Source organism: Lissotriton vulgaris, chromosome 5 (genome assembly GCF_964263255.1).
Source record: "Lissotriton vulgaris chromosome 5, aLisVul1.2, whole genome shotgun sequence".
Taxonomy (NCBI): domain Eukaryota; kingdom Metazoa; phylum Chordata; class Amphibia; order Caudata; family Salamandridae; genus Lissotriton; species Lissotriton vulgaris.
This window is the reverse complement of record NC_141693.1, coordinates 750,752,797-750,759,652: the sequence shown is the minus strand read 5'-3', so window position 1 is coordinate 750,759,652 and position 6,856 is coordinate 750,752,797.

Genomic DNA, 6,856 nt, shown 5'->3' with positions numbered 1-6,856 from the left:
AGTTGCAGTGGCCTACTGGTGAGGGCCCTGGCACCATTTTTGTTACACATTAAGCACTGTTCAACACCCACCCCAGTAGTGCCTCTCTTCCATTGTTTCTGTCCCTCACCAATGTTGCATCAAATTCTCTTTTTAGATCACAGATCATCTCACAGCTATCTTCTCTCACAGTTTAACAGTAACCCCCCTTTCGCTCACACTCACCTCTCCTCTTGTGTTTCTGCACTTCCCTTTGGAACTTCACATTTCTCCTCATCCCTGACTGCCTAAATTGAATTCTATCACTTCTTTGCTGTCCTTTCTAACCCTGTCTCCTCTCTTCTTCCTCTCATCTCTCCTCACCCTGCATATGGGTCGGTTTATAGTATAAACCGACCCGTATGTTCCTCTCGGCCTCTGCCAATCTGCTTATTGTTCCCTATTTCAGGAAGGCATGAATTGTCGGTCTCGCTGTTTTGGTGCAGGCCGCACAGTTATGGAACTTGCACCCTCCTTTTCTTCGCTCCACCAAGAATCTATTATATTTTAGGAAGATATAAAAACCTGGCTCTACGCTCTGTAGGTTACCCCATTTGGCTTGTTCTACTACCCCTTCTGTGTTTTTCTCATTTGCCATCAGACAGCAGATGGTTATTAGCCCCAGGACACCTTTTAGAAACAGAAGTGCACTACAAATGTAAATAATAATAATAGGCAGAAGCGTGATCGGTAATGAGCAACCCTTTTCTATCACTCCACTGTGGAAATTTGGCAGAGATCAATGTTAGCATTTAGCTGAAGCCATCTTGTTTCTGGCAGCCATTTTGTCAACCATGTGCTCACCGTGTGCTCTTTCCTTCTTCTCTGTCGTTTGCCCTTGTGCTTTGCTCAAAGAACTAGCTATACTTAGCCTCTGCTACTCACATGCTCAGAAGAGTTTGTAGCTGCCCATGCACCTGCTTAGGTTTGTTACTGTCAGGATGTTTCTACTAAAGTCAGCAACTGTTGGCTCCTCCTTCTTTGTTAACTGTGCATTTCTGTAGGACCATTTATGTATGTAGCTCTCCTATGTGTGCTTGTACCGCCTTCTTTTGAGCTCCTGTGTGGGTATAAAGGACCCATGGTTCTTCTACTCCTTGTGCTACTTCATACATTACCAAGGGTGTTGTGTGAATGTAGTTCCACCTCATGAGTTTAATAAAATATCTTTTTTGCTATTTCATTTTCCGTGCCAACTTCTATTTACTGGTCTGAGGACTTCTGTGCATAGAAGGGCGAACCCCTAGCACTGGTAGGCCTTGCTGAGGTCCACCACTACAGATTGGCACCCAAGCAAGTGGGGCTCATCGGCGACTTGGATGCCCAAAAGAGTGGTCGAAACGAAGGATTGACATCTTGCTACGGACGATCATTGCCAGAGGAAACCCGCGTCTTGGCACCCACAGTGTTTTTCCTCTCTTTCTGATCTGACCCTCCAGGTGGTGCCGGTCCTCGACTGAGATCTCTTCTGGTGTTCGCCGTGCAGAGACCATTTGGTTGATTCAGGACTTGGCACTTGGAATCTGGAGACTTTTGCTTGGTAAGTTTGTTTTGTTGCGACACTTTTGGTTTTTTGGATTGTATGGAAATTGGCCAATAATTGGAATTTGGATATATATGAATTGCAATTTATGTAGACAGGTAATGAGGAAACTTTTCTCTACCTTTTATAGCATTTGAAAGGCACACCGTACTTTAAGTGCCACTTTGCGTATAATTTGCATATACTGCAATATTTTTGGCATGACTGTTTTTAGCAAACTTCGTGGAATATGTTGCTTTTGTAGAGGTACCAGTATGGAACTTGAGCGGAATCAGCCGGCTCCCCCGGAGGGGACACCAAAAAGGGACATGTATATTAAAAATTGTATTTATTCTATAATGTACAGCACTTTATGGAATAAATACACTGGTAAGGATTCTGAGTTGCGCTGGCCTCTAAATGGGTCATTTGATCTTAAAAAGTTTCAGTATGTGGAGCAATGTATGTTTAAACGTAAAAGTAGACAGGATATGTTTGACTGTGTACAAATGTAGGAGAAAGAAGCGCATGAACGAGTGAGAAGAGAGCAAGCTTTGATAGAAAAAGAACAAAGCAAAAATATTCATGTGAAAGCGTTGGAACTAAAAAGTAAAGAAATGAAGGAAATAAAAGAGAGAGAGGATAGGGAGCGTCGTTTACAGGTAAATGTCAATACCATGTCAGACGCTCCCTTTTCCCTCTACTCAATAAACCACAGGACGATTCTATTTTGCTAGATTGCTCCCTACCACCATACACTCTGATGATGATATTTCCCCTTCAGATCCAGATAAGTTAGGATCCAATGCTCAGCGTCAGACTCGCTCAATTCTTCTAGCTGATCGTGTAGCCACTCTTAGATCGGCTGCTCGCAAAGCAGCTTGTGATGACATTTCTGCTTCAGATATTGCAGCTGAAGTACAACAATGGCAGGATAGAGAACAGTTATATTTCGTAGAAATGTTTGCCACAGAAGTAATTGAACGGTTTAGAAAGCATGCCACAGAGTTAGAGCCTGTTGATATAGCAAACGAATATAAACAATTGCGTGACGGTCTTTTTCTCCCTTCCCAGGTGGCTGACTTAAATAGACGCGTGGTTAAACTACGAGCTGATGCACTCCATTTGCAAGAGGATAAAAAGGCAGCTGCTGCTGCTGAGCAAACAGTTCAGACTTCTGTGCCACAGGATGACACTTCAGGGACAGATAAGAATGTTGTTGTTCATGGGGAAACCTTTGAAGGAAGCCGCGCCTTTGTATGTCCCCGCTTAGGGTACGGGAACAGATCATAATAAGGATTCCACTGATGCGAACGGTTATTTTATTTATAATTGGGTTTATACTCCATGGAGTAGAGCAGATGTCATGGCTCTTAAAGCTGCTTTACCGGACCCACAGAAAAATCCGGCCGCCTTTTATGAAGAAGTTGAGGGAGCTATTAATTCTTGTACAATGATTTTGTCTGAGATTGATATGTTTTTTGGGCTTATTCTACCCCCTGATATGTCGAGATATATTCGTAAAGTTGATGATCATGCAACTTTTGGGGATGTTTGGAAGGAATTAGAGGGGATAGATACAGAAAGCGAACCCGCAAAGAAACCGCAACAAGTGATTTTAGATCTTCCAAAAGCTACAGTAATTAAATTGAAAACTCTTATTCCAGCCAAAAAGATAGATTGGACTGTGTTAGCATCCTGTAAGGAAAAGGCAGATGAATCGGTCTCTGACTTCTTTACACATTTTGAGGAGGCATTCCACGACTTTAGTGACCAGTCATTGACAGATGACACAGGCAGGCATCTGTTTGTCGATAAATTTGTCGTGAACATGTTGCCAGGGATAGCTAGTCGCCTTAAGGCCAGAGAAAGTTCATTGGACTAAGTCTTCCCCAGTCTCTCTTTTGACTATGGCTCAGTTTTCACCCTGAGTGTGCTGGGTATACTCAGACGTGAGTCCCAGGCTCTCCACACCACTGGAGTCAAGCTATCCAGGCTGAATGAAGGCTGATAGCCAGAAACCGGTCCTTGGATGCTTGATTCCGGTCTGGGAAAGACATGGCTTGGTAGTTCGGACTGGACTGTTCCCATGGGGCACAGGGTCAGAGCTGATTTGCATAGAGCCAGTGTCTAACCCAGGGTGGTGTGGAGTGCAAAAAAACGATGGATTTAGGCCCAGATCCTTGTACTGGGGTGAATGTATGACATTGTTCTACATTCTGTCCATCAACTGTGTTTTTTTCAGTTTTATGAACGTCAGGAATTGGAAGCTAAGGGCAATGAGGACAAGAAGACTAAGGAGTTGAAAACGAAGGTTATGCTAGCTCAGGCTTATGGCCCGTCCTATAGAGGTGATGGCAGAGGCCGACGTGCGTCTTCTTGTCTAACCTTACCCACTTATGCTCAACCAGCTCTGTCTTCTGATCAGTGTGCGTATAGTAGGAAGATTGGACAGTGGGCTGTTGGATGTCAAGCATTGCGTGCTCAGTAGTACCCGCATTGAAAAGGGCAAACGAGAAGCAGTCTGTGATATTCAGGGCCTAGAAGAGGCATGGATGACCGTGCTAGGTTTGACACTGTTGCGCATGATCAGAATACTTTCAATACTTTTGATAGACGGAACCAATATCAAATGTCTGATTATTTATCATCTGATTTGAAGGATTCTGCTTACACATAGGACTGCCTAGGATAGGGTAAGGAATCAGTTGAAGTTCCAGTAGATCAGAAGGGTCCCTATGTTCAAGCACATGTTTTGGGTTCTACTGATCGATTTCTGGTCGACACAGGAGCTACTCGTAGTGCACTGTCTAAGCAATTGGTTCCAAGGGCTCCCCTGTCTGGCTTACACATTACGTCGATAGGTTTCAATGGGACACCTACCCTTAACCCACCGTCACAACCACTTACATTTCATGTTGATACATTTGCTGCTTCATGTACAATTTTTGCTTTCCCCTAATACACCAGACAATATTGTGGGTTTTGATATGCTTAAGTATTTTAGGGCTATGATACGTTGTTCCCCAGAAGGTGTGTGTGTTGTTTTGAATGATAACTACCTCATGGTTGAAAAGTCTTGTCTCATTAGAGAAGATGTTGCATTGGCTTCACTTCCTAGTACTTTGTGGGCTACATCAGATACCGATGTGGGACAAATGGTGATTCTACAAGGGCATATTCAGGTGAAGGAGGGTACTTCATTGCCTCGATTTCCTCAGTATAGAATTGCTCATGAAGGTGAAGAAGCACTTGTACGCATTGTTCATGATCTGATTGACGTGGGGGTTCGGGAAGAAGTCCCTTACAATATTTGTAATAGCCCTATTCTTCCTATTCTGAAGAAAGACACTGATACTAAAATCTATAGGTTTATCATTGATTTGCGAGAGGTTAACAAGATCGTAGTGCCACAGTACCCGGTAGTTTCTGACATCATGACACTCTTTACCATGGTTCCTCCGATAGCGACTACCTTTTCTGTGATTGACTTGAAGAATGCTTTCTTCTCAATCCCTATTCATCCTGACAGCCGATATCTGTTCGGCTTCACTTTGAATAATCGCTCCTACAGATTCTGTATAGTTCCTCAAGGGTATACGGAGAGTCCTAGTATTTACAGTCAAGCGTTGAAGAGACAGCTTGATTCTTTCCCTGTGCCGACTGGGGTGGCTCTCACACAATATGTTGATGACATCTTGTTGGCAGCTGATACGCCTGAACAGTGTGAAGAAGGAACACTATCATTGCTTTCATTTCTTGCATCACACCATCACAAAGTTTCTCGGAAGAAATTGCAGTATCGTAGACAGAAGGTTACCTATTTTGATCACCCCCTGTCTAAGGAGGGACATGCACTTAGAGCAGACCACATTCAGGCTATTTTAGACACGCTTGTGCCTCGTACTCAGAAAGATATTTGTGCATTCATTGGTCTTACTTCTTTTAGTAGGCAATGGATCCTTGGCTTCTCACACATTGTTAAACCTTTGTTGGCTCTTCTGAGCAAAGACACTCCAATGCCGCTTCCATGGATGACTGAATGCCAGAATGCTTTCCAACAGTTGTGACAAGCTCTTTGCTCTGCACCAGTATTAGGCACTCACACTAAGGCTTTTACACTCTATATACACAAGAGAGATGGTTGCGCACCTTCAGTTTTAGTACAGACATAGGGTGACAAGCAGCGTCCTTGTGCATATTTCTCAGCTGTTCTCGATCCAGTCTCTCAGGCATTGTCTGGGTGTTTCTGTTCTGTCGCAGCGGCAGCCGTGTCCATACGTCAGAGTGAGGGGATAGTCTTGTCACATAGACTGTTGGTGTTAGTACCCCAAGCAGTTGATGCCCTTTTGAACCAAACTAAAACACAGCATTTAACTAGTGTTATGTTGACAGGATACAAATTGACACTCTTGGCCCCTCATATCACTTTGAAAAGATGTTCAACACTGAATCCAGTTACTCTGTTGCCATACCCAACGACTCAGTCTCAGTCACAAGAGCCTCATGATTGTATATTCCTTACTGAGGAACAGACAAAGGGTACTGTCGATTTGCAAGATACGCCCCTTTCAAATGTTGATGGGGAACTGTGGGTTGATGGGTCCTGTTTGAAATTACCAGATGGCACAACATCAGCTGCATATGCAATTACAACACTTCAGACGGTAGTTGAGACAGCTTGCATCCCAAACAAGTCAGCTCAGGCAGCTGAACTAATAGCTTTGACACGAGCATGTGAACTTAGTACTGACTTGTCTGTGAACATTTATACTGACAGCCGCTATGCTTTCGGAGTGGCTCATGATTTTGGGTTACTCTAGAAGGAAAGAGGCTTTCTTACATCCCATGGGATGCAAATAATGCATGGAGAATTGGTACATAATCTTCTGATTGCCTTGACATACCTGAAGAAAATAGCGATTGTTAAATGTATCGCACAAAAGAAAGTGACCAATAAAATAAGACAAGGCAATCCTTCGCAGATCGCACGGCCCGTGAAACTGCAATGCGACAAAGCACCACATCCATGTACGTAGTGAAGTCAAAGGCTGAACGTTGGCATGCAGTTAGGCAGGAAGTGCTAGACATGCAGAGATTTACTTCTGCAGAAGCACTTGAGCAATGGTCTAAAGAAGGAACATTGGATGATGAGGACTGTTGGAGAAATAAGGACATGACCAAATGGAAACTGCCCACAGCCTATTTACAATGTATGATTCATATGGCACATGGGTCGGCACATGTTGGAGCTTCCTCAATAACAAAATTGCTTGCGCAGGTTTGGGAGCATCCAGAAATTGCCGGCACAGCTAA